General features: G+C 43.2%; 1 protein-coding gene across 2 annotated transcripts in view; it reads left to right on the forward strand.

Moving 5' to 3' along the window:
- Positions 1 to 18,902, forward strand: part of SYT9 (synaptotagmin 9) — a 101,179-nt gene that overhangs the window by 70,788 nt on the left and 11,489 nt on the right. The gene's annotated exons all lie outside the window — the stretch shown is intronic.

Genomic DNA, 18,902 nt, shown 5'->3' on the forward strand with positions numbered 1-18,902 from the left:
CTGTATCAGTGTGCCATCAGTGTAGCATTCTCTTGGATGGTTGTAGGATATGACAGATGTCAAACCGGCATCAGTGTGATATTGGTGCTGTGTCCAGACAAGATTGAACTGTTAATCACACAGTTTTTCATAGAGGAAAAAATCTTATTGTTTGTTGTATTATAATATTGGAAATACAGAGTCAGTATTCTGTGCCATTAAAATTCCTCATTAGAAAAGCTTTCTCTTGGACAGGAGGCAGATATAATTTGTCATCATAAGTGTTTAATCATACAAAGGTCCTTTTGTCAAGAGACGAAATGAATCAGTCTGAAAAAGGGAGCCACAAAACACCTGCATGTTAGCTATTGAAAGCTTAAATGTGATAAATAATGATATCAAAAGTGATTGTTGGCATTTCTCATGTATGCACACGCTGGCTATAACATACATTCTCTTAGTGGCATTACTAGGGGAGTGGGGGGGGTGCGGGCCTCACCTGACATGCATGGGGAGTTTACACCATACACGTCACAGTTTTTTAAATCTTTGTATTATAGAATAGTGCCATTAGGTTATGAATCAATTGATGCTTAATGTCATGCAGAATACAATGAAACAAACCACATTGAAATATCTCTATTCTATCAGAAGTTATAGCCAAGAAACCAGCAGAAAGGGGCCATTGCCCAAGGGCATTGCCCCACCCAGTGCATGGGAGGAGGTCCGTCATAGAGGTGATGTGCTGGCCTCCTGCATTAGGTGATGCAAACCCTAGTGATGCCACTGTATTCTCCTACCCATAACCCTCACTCAGAGGCATAAACAGAATCTAGCACTTAGGGCCCAATCTTATCCAAGTTTCCAGCACAGATGCAGCTGCAAAGCAGCCCTGAAGTAAGGGAACACATGTTCCCTTGAGGAGGCCTCTGTGAGTATCCACCCTCTGCAGGATGCAGCACATGCCCTATCACAGGGGTGCTCAGTACTTCGATCGCGATCTACCAGTCGATCGCGAGGCAAAATGAGTCGATCGCAGGCTTCTCTCCCGTCCAGGCATCCCTGGGAGTGAGCCCCGCCCTGGGAGTGATGCTCCCTGGGAGTGACGCGTCCCTGGGAGTGAGCCCTGTTGACTCTACTGGAGCTGACTCGTGAGTAGTCCTGGAGAGTGAGCTCCCTGGGAGTGAGCCCCTGTTCACGCATCCCTGGGAGTGAGCCCTGTCCTGGGAGTGAGGCATCCCTGGGAGTAATCTCCTGTCCACACATCCCTGGGAGTGAGCCCCATTGACTCTACTGGGGCTGACTCATGGAGAAGAGCCGCTGGCAGGCTTCTCTCCTGTCCACGCATCCCTGGGAGTGAGCCCCGCCCTGGGAGTGATGCTCCCTGGGAGTGAGCTCCTGTCCACGCATCCCTGGGAGTGAGCCCCATCGACTCTACTGGGGCTGACTTACCTTTCCCCTGTTTTTGCACTCGTATGTATGGAGATCTGCCCCCCCCAACTTCCATCTGTTGGTTCTGTGTGCAAGGGGTTTTGCACTGGTCTTGCTGTGATGTCTATATAGAGATCTTCCCTCCCCCACACCTTTCCCCTGTTTTTGCACTGGTCTGTATAGAGATCTGCTCCCCCCCCCCCACTTGTATTGGAATCGAGGAAGATCTGGTGAGGAGGTAGATGTGGTGTCAGCAGTGGCCCCTTTAAGGGTAAGGCCTGGGCATCCAGCAGAGTGTGCTGCACAGCTGCAGCCACTTGAAGGCAATAGGGCCCTCAGGGATATAAGAGCATCTGAGGCAGGAAGGGCTCCACTTATTTATGTGAGTCAGCCTTTTCCTACATGAAGATCATTAAGTCCAAGTACCCTTCCACCATGACTGATGAACATTTGGAAGTGTGCTTGAGGCTGGCTGTCAGCAGCTACTGTCCGGACTATGCATCCTTGGCTGATTCACTTCAGTGCAGGTCATCAAAGTAAACTCAAGTAATTACAAAAAATGTTTATAGTTAATTATGTTGTGTTGTGCAATATTGGCTCATGCGGTTATGCAAGGTACACCAACATACATTGTACACATAAATGTTATATGTTATGATGGCGCGAACATTGTAAAAAAACTCTGGTAGATCTCTGGGCCTTGCTGGGTTTCAAAGTAGCTCTTGAGCCAAAAAAGTGTGAGCACCCCCGCCCTATCAGCATGTCTGCATCAGTGCTGGAGAATTGGATAGGATTGGGCCCTTAGGCTCTTACTAGACATTGCAGGGATAAATGGCTGCAACTGACCTATGGCACCACTATCATCCACAACCTCTTTCCAGTAACATTTGGTAAATGAAATGTGTGACATGACATCATCTTGATCAGCATTTCCTTGCCCTCACTACTATTCATCAGCTTCCATTTGCAGGGGGCAGTGCCATCATATTTCATATTTCTTGTACCAGACATTATCAGAGAGAGTCGGGGGGAAGCACAGGTTGGCAGCTGCCATACAAGTGCTGGAAAGTGTGTCTAAGCCCTAAAATTATCAAGTTAGGTAATTTTTTGCTTGTTTTCGGCAATTTTTAAATCAGCCTGCAAGAAGAAGGCGAAATTACTGGTAATCTTCATAACCAGTAGTCTAGCTTGCTAGTGTCATTTTTTTCAATTAAAATTGTATGATCTCAGTTGCTGCAAGCATCTTCCTTGTCAATGAGTGGAATACTTGATTCTTCTGTGCACCTCTGAATGTGTCTGACACTTCAGGAATGCTTTGAGATCCAGTGTTAGAAAATATTCTGTCCACTGCTGGTTTGAATTTCAACTCCAGAAAGTAACGAAATGCAAAACCCAAACAATTCCTGTCCTTGGTGGTCAGCATGGTAATAAATGGGTACCATCCAGACTGCAATATGAGGAAATGACAAAGCAGTCACACTGCAGCTCCCTGATCTTTTTACACCCTGTGTGAAACTCTAAGGAAGAATTGGTCTCACTGTAGCAGTTCTTGCTTCAGTTCCTTGCTGAACCAGACGTGGAACATCCATAATTAAGAGCTTCAATAAATACTTTTTTAAAAAAAAAAGCAATTAGCAGCCCTACATGACTGCTTTGAAGATTTGGAATGAGTGGATTTCCTTCTCCTCCATGTCATCCTCCTAATCTGAGTTCCCACCTCCCACACTCCAAGGACACACACCTGACAGGTGTAAATCAAGTACTGTATCTGAGGTTTTTTTCTAGAATCTCAAACACCATTCAGAAAAAATGGAAGTAAATTAGGGTTGTGAGGCTTCTTTTTGGACCTTCAGACTGTTGTCTGATAGACTAACATCCCCCAAACAGCACCCCATCATGCTTAATTGTAAATTGGTTGTCTCCAACTGTAGATGTTTGAGACTCTGGTTTGCAACTACATTTCTCATAGTTTATTATCATTATTTTGTTAGTGCTAAATTTTACTAGGCACTTTTAATACAACTCATGCCCACAGACTTACAATCTAATAGCACAATATGAAAGGGGGAAAAGTACAGGGAAAGAAGAGACTGGCAATTTTAGATAACTATGCTTGTGAAGTTAAATCACCATTAATAATGTCCAGAGAAAATGCCAATCAGGAAGGAAGGAGAAACAAGGCCCTTGTGTCCGCCAGACGCATGGATACATTCTGGTCTTTGGTAACTCATGTTCTTCTGAGCATTCTCTACGAATATTTAAATATGTGAAAATGTGTATTTTTTTCTCTCTCTTTCCTCTATCTGCTGTCAGGTTCATGACTTCTAAGCTTTGCAGGTAGCTATTGTTTGTTTGATCCTCTTAGCATTGAACAAAAAGGTAGCTTGCCTTCTCCTGTGCTATTTTTGTAGAATAAATTTGGAGGAAGGGATTTTTGTTTGTTAAGGTAAATTTCTCTGCTTATCTGGCATTTTAAAGCTATTTTCCTTGAGATTGTGATGAAGGAACAGTTGTGAGGGATTGGTTCAGTTTTAACCAGAAAGGAAAGAGAGAATGTTGCCTTTTGGAGATTCTGAACAAGTTCATGAATGAGAGTCCTTGCAGATCAGTCCTGAAGTAAACACTATTGTCTTCTGTGAAGTTGACGGCCCTGTTTTTATCTGGCAAAATGCACAACTACTGCATTTGAGCCCCCATATACATGTGTTTGAGGAGAAACAGGTTTCATAATGCACACAAACATGGTCTACATTTGATGTGTCATTTGTGACTAGTCCAATCACGTTTTCACACTGGAATACAAAAGCACTGTCAGAAATTAGTAATTAATGTTGGTTCTCAAGAGTGCAGGTTAAACATTTCATAACTTTGTTTAAAAGCCATGGATCATTTTCATTTTCTTAGGGAACACATTGCTGGGAGAGTGAGAGCCACCCAAGTGGTTGATCAGGACAACAAAGCCATATAATGCCGCATTACCAGACATCTGTGGTTTTAAGGATTGTCTTAGTCTGAGCCTTGGCTCAGTCCTGAAACTTGTTCTTAAAGTTGGGATTCAGTCCTCAGGCAGAGATGAAATAATGAAGGCAAGAAGGTGCCTCTGAGCTAGCCAGATAAAAGAGAATGGCTTCCTAGGCAGAGGGCATGGTTCTCAAGCAGTCCAATCTTAGCAGTAATTAACTCCTGCCTTTATCCCAATACTTCACAGCTCCTCAGAGCATTTAGAAAAGACAGTTTGGTACATTTTTGTTCTTTGCAGGATTCTTCTGCCTTTTTTAGCAACTGCATGCATGACTGGTGAGACCTGGCAGTGAAGGATTTCCCATTATCACATCTCCATGTTAAGAAAATGTTCTCCTGTTCAATTCCTGCCCGTCATTACGGGCATACAATAAAGCATTAAGGATGAATGTTCTTTATTTTGAACACTAGCACATCAATGTTTTTTTATGAATCAGGGTCTTGACAGCCCCTCACATATGCAGTAAGAGGTGTCATCTCACATAGTCAGTGGCTGCATAGACACATCACCTTTCCAATCTTCCAAACCATGGTTTGGAGCAGCGATTTTCAGTGTTTTTCTTCACGCAGCACATTGACCTCTGTGGTCTTCTCTATGGTCTTCACCTCTTGTGATGTCACGGCTTTCAGGAGACTCTTCCGGGTTCTGCAGCTCTGTTCCTAGGACATCTGTCTGTAGTAACAAATTGTCTGTCCCTCTTCCTCCTCCGGCTCCATGGGAAAGACAATTCTGTTTGTTGCCCTAGAAACAGAGCAGCAGAACCCAGAAGAGTTTTTCAGTAATTTTCAAGCACTCTTCTGCAAACTCCCACAGCACCTGTGGACCTTTCACGGCACATCATTGTGCTGCAGCACATTGATTGAAAATTGCTAGTTGAAGGATTAGACTAGACTTTTCCTGTACAGATATAAGAAATACAATGAATGAGATTCATAACAAAACTTGAAGGAGACATCCTTTTTGCTCCCAGAGTTGTCCAAGTGAGCTCTCTGAACCAGGTCAAACCATAGTTCGCTGATTTAGGCATAATGGCAAGCTGTGGTTTTATCAAATCAGGAAACATTCAATTAAGGTGAGTGTATGAGGCAAGAAAGATGGGGAATGAGAGAGCTTGTGAGCATAGTACTCATTCTCACCAAAGATTTAAATTCCTGTTTCATTTGCATAATATCTCATGCTCCTCATTTTACATTTCAATGCACATGTTTAGCAGCTGCATGCATGACAGGTGGAGACCTGGCAGTTGAAGGCTTTCCCATTTTTCAGTCAGAGTTTAAATAAGTTGGTAGGGTATAGGATACCCCAATTTCAATTAAAACAAAAAAATAACAATACAGAATAAAACCACAGATATGTACCCCAAAGTTATTTTGTAAATGTACAACTGCGTCCATTACCATAGTGTAAAACTAACTTTTAGAGTTTTGTTTAGACTTTTAGAATTTTGTTTAGTTTTGTGCATGCAAATGTGAGCAATTTTAATGTGCTTTCCACTGGATACTCTTTGTTATTGTTGATATTGCTACCCACTGAGTAAAATGTCAAAGGGTTTACTTCAAAGTTGCTTAAAATACAACACAGCATGAGCTGAACTGGCATCGTTCTTACAGTCATGAAGATCTTTGATTTTATATCTGTTACCTGCATATTCCAATATTATATCTTCTCTGTAGTGTGTCTGTGTATTCCCTTACTGTTGGAAGAGCATCGAGCATCGAGAGTGTTTTAAATCTTAGCATCATGTGCTGTGAAGGGGCTTCTAAACAGGTTACAATGCATTCTAAAAGGGTAGGTGCTTCTATATTTGCAGATTATCCTGACACTGATTTCTGGTCTAGTCACATTCAATGAGACATACTGGGCTCAGTCCTGTGCAACCTTCCAGCACTGATGCAGCTATGCCAATGGGGCATGTGCTGCATCCAGTGGGAGGGGGGCAGCCATGTAGTCCTCCTCAAGGTAAGGGAATGTTTGTTCCATTATCTAGGGGCTGCATTGCGGCTGAATCAGTGCTGAAAAGTTGGATAGGATTGAGCCCATACTCGACTACAGGTACAGCCTATTTTTACACGGATTTTTTGTACACTGATTTGACTCAACAGGAATGGCCCCTGCAAATGAGAATGAATGTGCTGATCCCTGGAGAAGGGGGAAAATGCATCCCTTTAAAATCAGTTTAAAAAACTGAACAGTCCTTTAACAATAGCCTCCTTAATGAGAGAGAGAGAGAGGGCGGCTGGCTGACAATCCATCAATCCTTCTCTCTCCAGCGGCCCCTCCCTTCCCCCTGAGCACTTGAAAGAAAGGTGATCACTTTGCATTGGTGAAGGGAGGGACTGAGTGAAGCTTTCTAAGTTCTTGGAGGAAGACTGGTTGATAGATTGTCTTCTTAATGACTCTTAAGAGTCAAAAGGTCAGCAAAGCTGTTTGTAGCAAAGAAACTTTGTTTTTTAAATTGGTTTACTATAGTGCATTTTTTGCCATCCATGTGAGTGCTTGGAATGGAACACACACGAATAATTAGTCTCAACGTGTAATGTTTTCCACTAATTCCTATACATAGAATTTTATAAATCTGAATGTGTTGTAAACTGTAAGCAAGTGCTGCCAGGACATGCATGTGTATGTTTGTGTACAGGGCCTCTGAGAGGAAATTTGTCAGGGAGTACAAAGTTTCTTTTGGGTCCCTTTTGGGAGGAGTACAAAGTTTCATTTGGGCCCCTTCCATTCTCCATTGGAACATAATTTCTATGAATTACATTACAGTAGGCTTACACAAAATGTGAATGCTAGCCTTCAGATAATACAGTATATGAAAACTTTTTCTGAGATCTTAGGAACTTTCCAGTTCCCCTCCTTTGGTTCCTGGGCCCCCTTTTTGATCCTGGGCCCAGGTAAGATGTACCCCTGCACCCCACCTCTATGGGCCTTGGTGAGATCAGAAAATGTAAGATCACAGGAAATTTTTGGGCCCCCTTCTTTGGTTCCTGCAGCCCCTTTGTGACATCAGGCCCGGGAACAATTTATCCCCTGAACTCTCACTCATGGACCCTGGTTGTCTCTGAGGGTGGCGTATCATGGTGTAATGGTGTCTACTTTTGATTATCATTGGTGTCTCATTTATAACACTCATATAAATATAACTCATTTATAACATTCATTTATAACTAGTTGAAGCTTAGAAGATAAGACTTCCAATTGTGTTTCCAGTATAATAAGGATGGTCTAAGGTAGATTTCTATTTGTGGGCACTGTGATCTTGTGAAAGGAAGAAAAAGATCTGTAAGTGGGAGGACTGGAAGAAGGTTTGGAGGAGCCAAAGATGGCTTTATTCCCCTTCAAAACTCCATAACCTCAAAACTAATCTATCATCCAGTCCAAACTGGGCTGTTCAACAACAACAACAACAGTATTTATATACCGCTTTTCAGCTAAAAGTTCACAAATCAGTTTACAGAGAAAATCAAATAACTAAATGGCTCCCTGTCCCAAAAGGGCTCACAATCTAAAAAGATGCAAAAAGAATACCAGCAGACAGCCACCAGAACAGACACTGCTGGGGTGAGATGGGCCAGTTACTCTCCCCCTGTGAAAAAAAGGAGCACCCACTTGAAAAAGTGCCTCTTACCCAATTAGCAGGGGTGCACAATGCTAGCAGAAGTGCCACGGAAGTGGCAGCAAAAGTAAGTTAGCGCCAGTAAGTTAGTGGCAGGAGCAGACTGTGGAAGGTACAGGGCAGGGAGAAGAGCAAGGGAGTGTCTGAGCAGGGAGGGGGCACGCAGGAGGTGGAATGGGGTAGGGAAAGTTTGGATCTCAGCAGCACCAAGATCCTAACCCCATTCCGTCCCCGATCCCTCTCCCTTACTCTCCTTGGGTATGCACCAGAAAAATGGCTGATGCAGATCTGAGATCTATTGGGACAGCAAGGATTTGTCCCGGGGTAAGGCGCAAAATTTCCCTTACTTCAAAGAGGCCTCTTGGATTGCCCTCCCACACACACACACAGGATACAGTGCTCTCCATTGATGCAGCTGCATTGTCGGGGATTTAGGGCCCAATCCTATCCAACTTTCCAGCACTGGTGCAGCTGAAATGCAACCTGGATGTAAGGGAACAAATGTTCCCTGACTTTGAGAAGGCCTCTGTGACTGAAGCACTGGAAAATGGGGTAAGTTTTGGGTCCTTAGGTTTGGGTGGCATGTGTTATTATCATGTGGAGGTCATCTTAACATGATCTGTGTAACCACTTCCACCATAACATATAGCACCAGTCTCCGCTCTTTAGTTCCTTACCACGTGTAGGAACTTGGTTCTGAAGCTAGTCACATCAACGACATGAGAAGAGAAACTAGGAAGCAGGAACTGGTTGCTCCACTTTGCAGTGGTTAGCAGAGTAACCTTCAGGCATCTCTGCAAGGAGATTTCATTTGTCGGTCAGCAAGTGAATCTAATCAGCTAGCTAGTCCAATAAAAGATAGCTCCCTTTACTCTGTGTCATTTCTGTTTGATTTTATTTTTCCTTTCTCTGTATTAATGTTCTTCTGTTGATTTAGTGTTTACTACTATTCTAAGAATCTTCACAGATTCACATCTTTTAACCTACTAACCTAAACCATTCACTGGATATTGTTGGTAATCCAATCGTCTCTTTAATTCTGGCTGCTCTGTTTTAAAATACTGAAAATGTTTTCTCTATAGACCATTGAAGCTTATTACTTAAAAGTAAATGAAGTCCTGATGGAAATTGCTTGACTGTGATTAAAAGTGGCTTATTTCAAAAGACTAATTCTGTTGATAAAATGAATGTAACATTTAATTCTGCTTATGGTCTCATGAAAGCTTTGCCCTGGGACGCTACTGGCTATGTTTTCAATTTAATGGTCCTGCTGTCCCCTTCTCAACCCTTAAATTTCAGTCAATTAAGCATTTGGAGAACCTGTATGAAGCCACATAATTTCAAACAGCCCATTTATTTTCATGAGGCTACTCATGGCCCCAACATTGCAATCTTAATTAAGGATAGTATCCAAAGCAGTAAAGTGTTGATAGGGTTCACCATTGAATTGCACCTACGTGAACCATGTCCACAGATTCTGGAAATGTGCAAGGCCATGATATGACATACGGTCAAGGCGTTCTTTAAAAACAAACAAAAAACCTGCAGCTAAACTGAACTACCCCTGCACATTTGAGGAAAGAGAAGTCCATACAAAGCATCACTTTATCAGCTTTTTAAAGTCATTCCTGTCTTAGATTTGTGTAAAGAAAGAAAAAGAACCATTTGTGCATCCCTTATGTAAGCTTAATGGTACATAATTTTGCACTTACAGAAGTTTCTTCTACAACTTGGAAAGGACATTTTGAGCACTTGCTGTTGCTGCTATCTTACTCACCATCAATACTGCCTAAGTGTTTCGCTTCTGTCCCTTTCAATATGATCTGATTAGAAGTAGAATCTCATGCTCAGTGCAACCATATGAGTAGACATTCATCTCAGCTAGTAACGCACAGGAAGAAGCTATTTAACGCTTAGGAAAGGTGAATGACTGTCAGGTGCAGAGCCCGCCATCTCTATTTCATCAAGGTATAGCAAGGTAATGTTTTCAGCGTAGAGTTCTTTTCCTCCTCTGTCATACCATTAGATGGGATTTAATCAAGCCTGACTGTGCTCTGTTACCCTTTCCTCTCTCCAAGTATTATGGGGTTATTCCGGTTACCTGCTCATCAGTTTTGGAATGAAAGTTGTTAAGAGCCACAGTGAATACAGAACATTACAGGCAGGTATGTGAATTCTTACAAAGAATCAGATTAAGATCACAGAATTCTCCTGCACTTGTCCATTTCTATTTTTCATGTAACTTGGCATTTCCACTTTGGCTTCTCCTGTTTTATAAGTGACGTGCTGGATGGAAAGAGCTTGAGCGTATTAAGATTTCACAATTAATTTGCCATCTGGAGCACAAGGGAGATTTAAATATTTATCCCCTTCTTCTTTGGAAAAGAGAAGGTACTGCCAAAATGTCTGAACTGGGATCAGATTTTAAAACAATCAGACACGCTATCTGTTTACATCTGCTAATGCTTGTAGCTCTTTTGAAAAAGTGAGTGCTTGTTGTTGGATTAAACCTGGAAAACACTCCAGTGGCCTCTTTCACTTGTGCGGCCATATGTTGGATCGCGCAAACGTATTTATTTGAAACATTTGTGCCCTGCCTTCCTTGTCTTGGCCATTTAGTGATCTGTAAAATAACTGTTGGAGTGAAGAGATGTCAGAGTTAAACTTCAGCTAAGAGAGGGACTTACCCTCGATACTCAGGTATAGTACCTGAACTTTTTGCCAAGTAATCCAGCTCCAATTCTCACTTCGCCTGATCTCCGGGTCAGTCAGAAGGCAGAGCCTTTCAACTCTTTGTTTGTTTCTCAGCTGAGCTGTTGCTCAGCTCAGGCAGGCACCTCCTTACTTGCTATACTTACTTTCCAGGGACATTCCAGCCAAAGTTAACCTTTTATTCTCCTTCCTACTGCTGCAGCCTGGTTCTGCTTTGCAAATACTTGCAAATGCTTGCAAAGTAGGTCTGTTTTTTGAAACACCAGGATGGGACTCTCCTTCCAGGCTACAATTCAGTGCATTACTTCAGAATAACGCCCATGGAAAGCAATGGGTCTACTTCTGAGTAAAAAGGGTTGCAAATATCTCATTCTCTGCTGTGAATTGAATTGCACACTCTCAGTTATGTGTTATGGGTTGTATGTTGTATGAAGAGCTTCTGGCTTAACACACCAGATGCCTTAAAGGTGTCTTTCATTCATGGTTCTCCTCATGTCCACCTTAAAGGTGGATTTGATTCATGGATCTCCTGCAGTGCTTCCCAACCTTTTTCACTTGCATATCCCTTGGCAGCCCATTTCTATAAATTGTACCCTTCCTATTAGCAAAATGTTTGTAATTAATAATACAAGCCTTCATCTCCCCCATATGAAAACCCAGACTTCATGTATTCATCACAGTGTTTTCTCTTTTTATCCGCTTGAAGCAGAAGACTGCCTTTGCGCTGTTTTGCACCAGAAATGTGCTGAGAAATTCTGGCTAATTGATCACTTTCCATATTATCTTTCAGCTTTTTTACTGTGCTGGTTTTCAATCACTGGTTCATACATGAATTGATGACCAAAAACTAGCTATTGGTGGGGCTTTCACAGCCAACTAGCTACCTCCCTTCCTGCCTTGCTGGTGCTTGCAAGGCATTCTGGAGCACGGCCTGCCTTTTTCTGCCATTATTTCATTCTTTTTCAATTACCCCTAAAGGTCCTGTTGAATGTCCCTGGGAGTACCTGAATACCAGGTTGGGAACTACTGTTTTACAGTGCACTTACTCTGATAGTGTTTACAAAAAGGTGGTGAAGACCAGAATTTAAAAAAGAATAAAAATGTATCTCATGATCTTTTACTATGTTTTTAATAAATTAGAGACTACCAGTTCTTAGGTAACAATTAGTGGTAGGCTATTTTTCAGGATCTGGTCTTGGGTAAAATCAGACAAAACTATAGTCAGACACCCCCCTAAGTTTAACTTATCCGAGGGTCATAGAAAATTCCATGATTGTTGGCTCAAAACCTGCCCTCGGCTTATCTGTGGGGTCAATTTATAGCCGGGTGTCTGCGGTATTTTGCATAGCAGGCAATAAGCAGCTTTTTTGAGAATTGTGCAGCAGTGCTGAACCTCAGGTAGCATTCCAGGTTGCATTCGATTGTATGAAATATGCTCAATGTGATCCATCAAATTCACTGTTAGTTGTCACATGAGTAATTCTTTTGTCTCTCATTTTGAATAAAGTTTGCCAAGAGCAATAATTGATGTGAGTGGGGCAAACTAAACCAATGGCTAATGCTCTAAGGAGTCAGTCTGAGCCTCTGTTTGAGCTGTAAAACTGACTTTGGAGAGTAGGCACATAGCATGTTTTCTAAACTGACAACAATATTGCCTGGGGCAAAATTGTACATCTGAAGCAGTACTGAGCCCAGTGCATATTGCTAGCATAAGGTTTCAACTGCTCATGCATTTCCAAGTTTGTTTTGATCCCTTCCTTTTTAATTACTTTTATCTGGATGTATTTATTGATTTTGGATAATCTCTATAGATAGCTGTGCTTTTGCTTGAACACCTTGCACTAGCTTGTTGTTTCTTGTTGTTTTTTTTCTCCCCTTGGATGCACGAAGTTGCACTAATGGAGATGGACATTGTGACATCCAGGCAAAGGCTCTGCAGAGCAACTGCTTTAAGAGTTTGCATTTGCTAGGCAAGTGCTAAAGAGGATATTCCAGTAAAATCCTCTATTACTACTGAGCCCTCAAGAATCTCTATTATCATGAAAACAGGCATTTCAGAGAGTGTCGTGCATTACGACCCAGCTATCCCCCACCATCTTCCACCATGCAGCTACACTGATGGAGCATGCACTGCATGCTATTGTGGGGGGGGGGGCAATGAGAAGGCCTGTGAGAGGTAAGTGAAAACCAGTACAGCACCTGATTGCCTATGGAAGCGTTATTCAAACTGTGAGGTGCTGCTCTTTAGGGCGGCGCCAGGAACTCAAAGGGGAGGCGAGGGATGTCCTCTCGAAGCGATACAGTCATACCCCTGGGCAGAATACGAAGCCGTTGTCAACCCCTCTTCTGTCTGTTGTCTGCGCTTTGTTTTTAAAGCAGAAGAAACGGAGTTGCTCAGCTGCAAGAGTGGCTGCTGCCACCCCGCCCTCTTCCGAGCTTGCAGTCCTTAACCCTCGCTGATCCTTGTCTGGTTGGTTCCTAGTTCCCAGCCTGGGATCGCTTCTCATCAAAGTGAAATCTCTCTTTTCAACCCCCTCCCTCTCTCACTCGCCCCTTTCAGTCTCCAAACCTTCCTGCTTTCCTCCCTCTCCCCAAATAAAACGCTTCCTATTTTACCAGTCACCAGGGGTCTTAAAGTTGTTTCCATGCAGTTGGCAAGTGGGGGTGGGGGGAGAGAGAGAAGCACACACTTTACTTGACCGGGAGCAGAAAAAGGGTACTGTTTTTAAAGTGATTTATTAATCTTGTTGTTTGACTGAAGAGCAAAGGCTGTATTTTTATAGTAATGAATCTTGCTATTTGAAGGGAATACTTATCAGCCATTGATGAAGTGATTGCCAGCCCAATCCTATCCACACTTTCCTGGGAGTAAGCCCCATTGACTCTAATGGGACTTACTTCTGAGTAGACATGCATAGGCTTGAGCTGTGCATCTCCTAGTATAGGAGACAAATCAGCTTCCTAACCAAACCCTTATCAGCTCTGATATATTTTCATGGTCTATTTTTGTTTTCCCCACCAGCTGCTGGAAAAATTTATTTTCATTAAATTAATAAAGGGTTCAATCCTATCCAAGGAGAATGGGAGAAATGACTAGTTGGATTGGGGTCCACAGGGGTGTGTGTGTGTAATGTTGGTCAGACTGGTTGTTCACAAAGTTCATTTGATAAAACAATTCTATTGGTATGCTTACAAAGTTAAAAAAAAAATGAGTCCTCCTGGACCAGACAAAATCTACCTACTCCAGCATCCTGTCTCCAACAGTGATCAGCAGCTGATCATTTATAAAGCTTGTATATTGCTGTGTATTAATAATATATTTTTAATTAATGATATGATTAATATAATTGATATTAATATAGTTAATATTTCTGGCCACTTCCTGTTTAATGATGTCACTTCCAGCCCTCAGGAACATGATGGGGAGTCATGGCCAACAGCCACAGGGTCAAGGGAGCCACTGGCTGGAAAAGTTTGAGTACCACTGGCCTATGGGTTTCCTCAGGACCATGCTAGCTGTTTTACTGGCATAAGTCTGAGGAGAGGAAAGGTGTGGGGCAGGTTGAATCAGGGGAAGGATCCGGTGTGCACTTTTGCCACTGAGATCCCCACTTTTCAACTTGTTCCCTGCCTCCTGCCCTCTTTTCTCCCCGCCCTGAACCTCCCCTGAATCGCCCCTGAATCACCTTTTCCACCACCTTACCTTGGCCAATTGAGCACCTGAGTGAGTCCACAAGGGCACAGAGCTACTAACCATTTCCACCAGAGACTTTGTCACATGTGAAAGCAGCACATGTGCTGCAGCACAGCACAGTTGAAGGGCCATTTACCACAGCGAAACAGTAGATCCACTGTGGTAAATGGCACATAAGATCAGGCCATGAGTAAGATTGTTCTCACTGTGGCACATAAAATTCTCATGTATTATGCTCTTGTTTTCATTTTGGCAAAGAAATTAAAAAATGAAATACAGCTTCAATTATGGGCAGCCCAATTCTCTGCAGCACATGGGCCAGTGCAGCATGCGCTACACTGGTGCTGGCCATCGTGAAAGTGCTGTAAAGCACTTCACAATGGCCTAACAATTGCCAACGCTGGTGTGAAGGCCTGCCCCAGCCTGTATGCGCTGACAGTAAGGTTAGCATGCACCGGATCAGGGAAGATCTGCACTGAACAGTGCTGAGGCGAAACAGAGCAGGGGAGGGCAGGGAGGAGGTTAATGGGGCAGGGAGAATGGCAATGGGAGCAAGGGTGGATCAGGTCATGGGTTGGCGGAAACTGTGCATGTCACATGCTGTTGCTCCTCTGGGGCCTGATCTGCTGACCTGGATCCATTTGGATTTGTACTAGCTATTTAGCTTATACAAATCCAGGTCCAAGTAGACCTGTTTTGCAGGCTGGGGTTCACTCCTGGCCAAGAGGACAACTATCTCCTTACCTCAAGGAGACCTCCAGCATTCCAACTTCCTCCACAAAGATGCAGCATGGCTCGTAGTGGCACAGCTGCATCGGCATGGGGGGTGAGGGGTGGGATAGGATTGTGCTGTGAGAAAACAAGCTGTCACTATAGTTATCTAAAGTCCAAAATATAGGAACAAAATGAGTGATTATAAAAAACAGGCCATTCAAACTTTCCATCAGAGCTTATGTGATTTCTGCAGATAAATTTGCTTGAGGCATTAATGGTAGGCCTTTATTTTACTGCGACTCATTATTTTGATTTGATGTACAGTGTCATAGAAGTAGATTTTCCAGTTTGAGTTAACTTGGAGAGATGGAAATGCACACAGTAAGCATTTTTTTCCCTTGTTAGTCCAAATCCAATTACAATCAAATGGTTCTAAACAGAGTGTTCTTTCTTAGTATAGTTTTTGATGATCAAACCTCATGGGAAAGATCTACTCTCTAATGATTCAGAAAACACTAATGTGGAATGACTTAAAATGTAATTCTCTTGCACATGTTAGTAAGGCAGCCTATCCTCTGGGATTGCGCCTCTCTTGGTAACTGGTATACTGTAGTTGCTAAGGTCCCATTTTTATCCCCTGCCAACCCATAGCTTGCAGCACAGCTGATAGAGCATGCGCTACATGCTATGGGGGAGGAAGGATACCAGATGGCCCAGGAGAAGTAAGTAACATTTTTTCTTGCTTACCACCCTGTAGGCCACCTGACCTCCAGTGAGTCTCCTCAGACTTATGCCAGATCTTTTGCCAACATGAGGAGACTCCTGGGGTGGGCCCGGGCCGAGAAAGGGATGTAGGATCTCAGCATGAGCTCGTGAGCTGATCATCCAGGATATGTAAGAGATCAACTATAATTTCTTGCTCCAGTTCCTCACTCTTAGGGAAATGGGAGAACCCTCTGCTCTTTGAATCCAAACTGGTTTGGAAGTGCCTCCCAAACATCCTGCTACTTGCACTTTCTGACAGTATAGCCAACATAGGACACTATGGGCCCAATCCTATCCTCTCCTCCCCACCACCAATGCAGCTGCCCCCAAAAGGCACATGCTACATCCAAACAAACAAGAAGGCAACAAGAGGTAAGTATAAAATATTTATACAGGGTTTACCTCCCAGTAAACCCTGAGACAACCTGTGTGTCTCCTTGGACATAAGCCATCACTCCCTCTCACCACACTCCGTCCCCACTGCTGACTTACCTAATCCGGCGGGTTTGGCAGCAGAGCTGCAGAGCCACAACCTCTTGCAGCAGCATGTGCAAAATGGCAACTGTGCACGCCATTGGCAGCCATTTTACAACAGTGGAAGTCGTTTCCACTCTCATAATGCCCCCCAGCAGCCCAGTTCTTCATAAGATTGGGGCCTAAGTCCTGTTTGGCCAATGCAGGGTGAGTGCCTGTTGGATGAGAAACTTGTCAGAAACCCTGGACAGGCATTACCATTCTGAATAGACAATGCTGACTTTGATGAACCAGTGGTATATCTCAATATCAGGTTGCTTCATGTGTTCAGCTAGGATCACATGTGACAACATCACGAAGCCAAATCAGAGTGGGGGCAATGCTTTTTTCCCCCACTTCATAAAGTGTCTTCAAACTATTACCAAAATTGTCACCACTCAAATTTGCTCATCCTTAGTTCAAACATTTCTCTTGCTGTCTGAGGGCCCAATATTATTCAACTTTCCAGCACAGTGCAGCCACAATGCAGCCCCAAGGTAAGGAAACAAATATTCCCTTATCGTGAGGAGGCCTCTGTGACTGCCTCCCCACCACAAGATACAGCGCACGCCCCATCGACACGGCTGCTCCGGCACTGGAAAATTGGATAGGATTGGGCCCTAAGTTTTATACAACCTGCAGAGCAAGTACGTTTCATCCATAAAGGCACAGTTTCTCTGAACTTGATGATGCCACTTTTGTCCTACAGGGCTCATTAAGTATCATCACCTTGTCAGAGCAACAAAATTTTGATTCTCAAGATGAGACTGTGACCTGTATGATGTGGCTCCCATCCACTTCTTAATATCATTTGTTAGAAGGAAAGTATTTAACATGGCAAGTTATGTAACAGAATTAATTTCACAATATTAATTACCTGTAACTTTAGTTGCCATCACAATGAATCACTGTGGCTCAGTATTGACAAAATATGACAATTAAATTAGAGGTAAAAGCATTGCATGCTAACTGGCTGAACCCCTTAAATGACATCTTAAAGTCTATGGAAGAATAACTGCATCATCTCCTTTTATTGCACCTGAATTTCCTTTTATCTGAATTTTCTGGGGGCCCAATCCTATGCCTGTCTACTCAGAAGTAAGTCTCGTTATAGTCAATGGAGCTTACTCCCAGGAAAGTGTGGATAGGATTGCAACCTGAATCACTTCCTCTGTCCAAATGCTTATGCATGCCACTCGTATATTTTTATATGCACTTCTGATTTTTAAAAATAGTTATGTTTTGAATCTTCCATTGTCGTAATTGAAGGGGTTGTGCAAAATCGGTAAACATCACTCAGCAGTTGCAATTCTGACCCTGAAAAATCTGAGAAATACATAAGAACAGGCCAACCTGTGCTGAAATGAGGTGAAGCAGCTGCTTCAGACAGTGGACTGGAGTAGGCAACAAACTGTATTAGTGATAAAATCCAGAATATAAAATCCACGACAACAAAAGAGAAAAAAGGATGAAAAGATCCATAATATAATAGAATAATTTGCCACTTTTTCTGGCCTGCTGCCCACCTAGCTTGTTCACCCTGTACTCGAATCCTCATTTTGCTTGCTGAGTGCAAACAAGAGACAAATTGGGGCAGTGACAACTCCTTTTATGCTTCCAGCACTGCTACTGGTGTGTAATTACAGTGGCAGTGCTAGAGAGAGAAGCTCCAGGGAGCTGAAGCAATCCTGTTCTGACTGCTCCTCTGCCAGGAGAAGGATAGAAACAGGTGACTCTGCTTCAGTCACCTCTTTTTTGTCTGTCTGGCCACTTCTGCAAACAAACAGGCTGGGGGGGGGGGGTGCTCTTTGTTTAAAGAGGTGTCTGGGTAGGCAAGAAGGAGGTGGCAGAGGCAGGGCAACCATCCCATCCCTTATCTTCTTCTCTGCCTATACCAGCTCCTTGTCCCCACCCAGCCACTTCATCAGACCAACAGGCTGGGCAGTACATGCTGAGAGTGGAAGAGGTCTCTGCTCCCAGGATACTCCATCCAGCTTGTTTGTTTGAAGAAATCGCTTTCAAGGTGAAGGCAGAGGTTAAGTAAAAGGGGTAGAAGGACAAGGAGAAGGCAGAGGGTAAGTCAGAGGGGTGCAATGCTCCAGTATTGCTGTGCTACCACTCCCCCCTCCCTGCCTGATTAGCTGTTCACTCAGGCTGAGTGAACATGCTCAGAGCCCAACCTCTTCTGCAGAAACACTTGAGGGGGGGGGGGGTTAAAGCATAAAGGGAGGGTGGAAAATTAAGACTCTGGTTTGGGTGTCCCTTCAGCTTGGGTTGGGACTACATAAGAACAAAATCCCATGTTGTTTTAGACCAGGGATGGCCAATCGGTAACTCGCAAGCCATATGTGGCTTTTTGACGTATAATGTGTGGCTCTCAGAAATATATTGGCTGAGCTCCTTTTTCCATCACAGTTAATATAAAGGGTAAATAAGAAATTTTCAAACTTTATAAT

The sequence above is a fragment of the Tiliqua scincoides genome, chromosome 1 (assembly GCF_035046505.1).
Source record: "Tiliqua scincoides isolate rTilSci1 chromosome 1, rTilSci1.hap2, whole genome shotgun sequence".
Lineage (NCBI taxonomy): Eukaryota > Metazoa > Chordata > Lepidosauria > Squamata > Scincidae > Tiliqua > Tiliqua scincoides.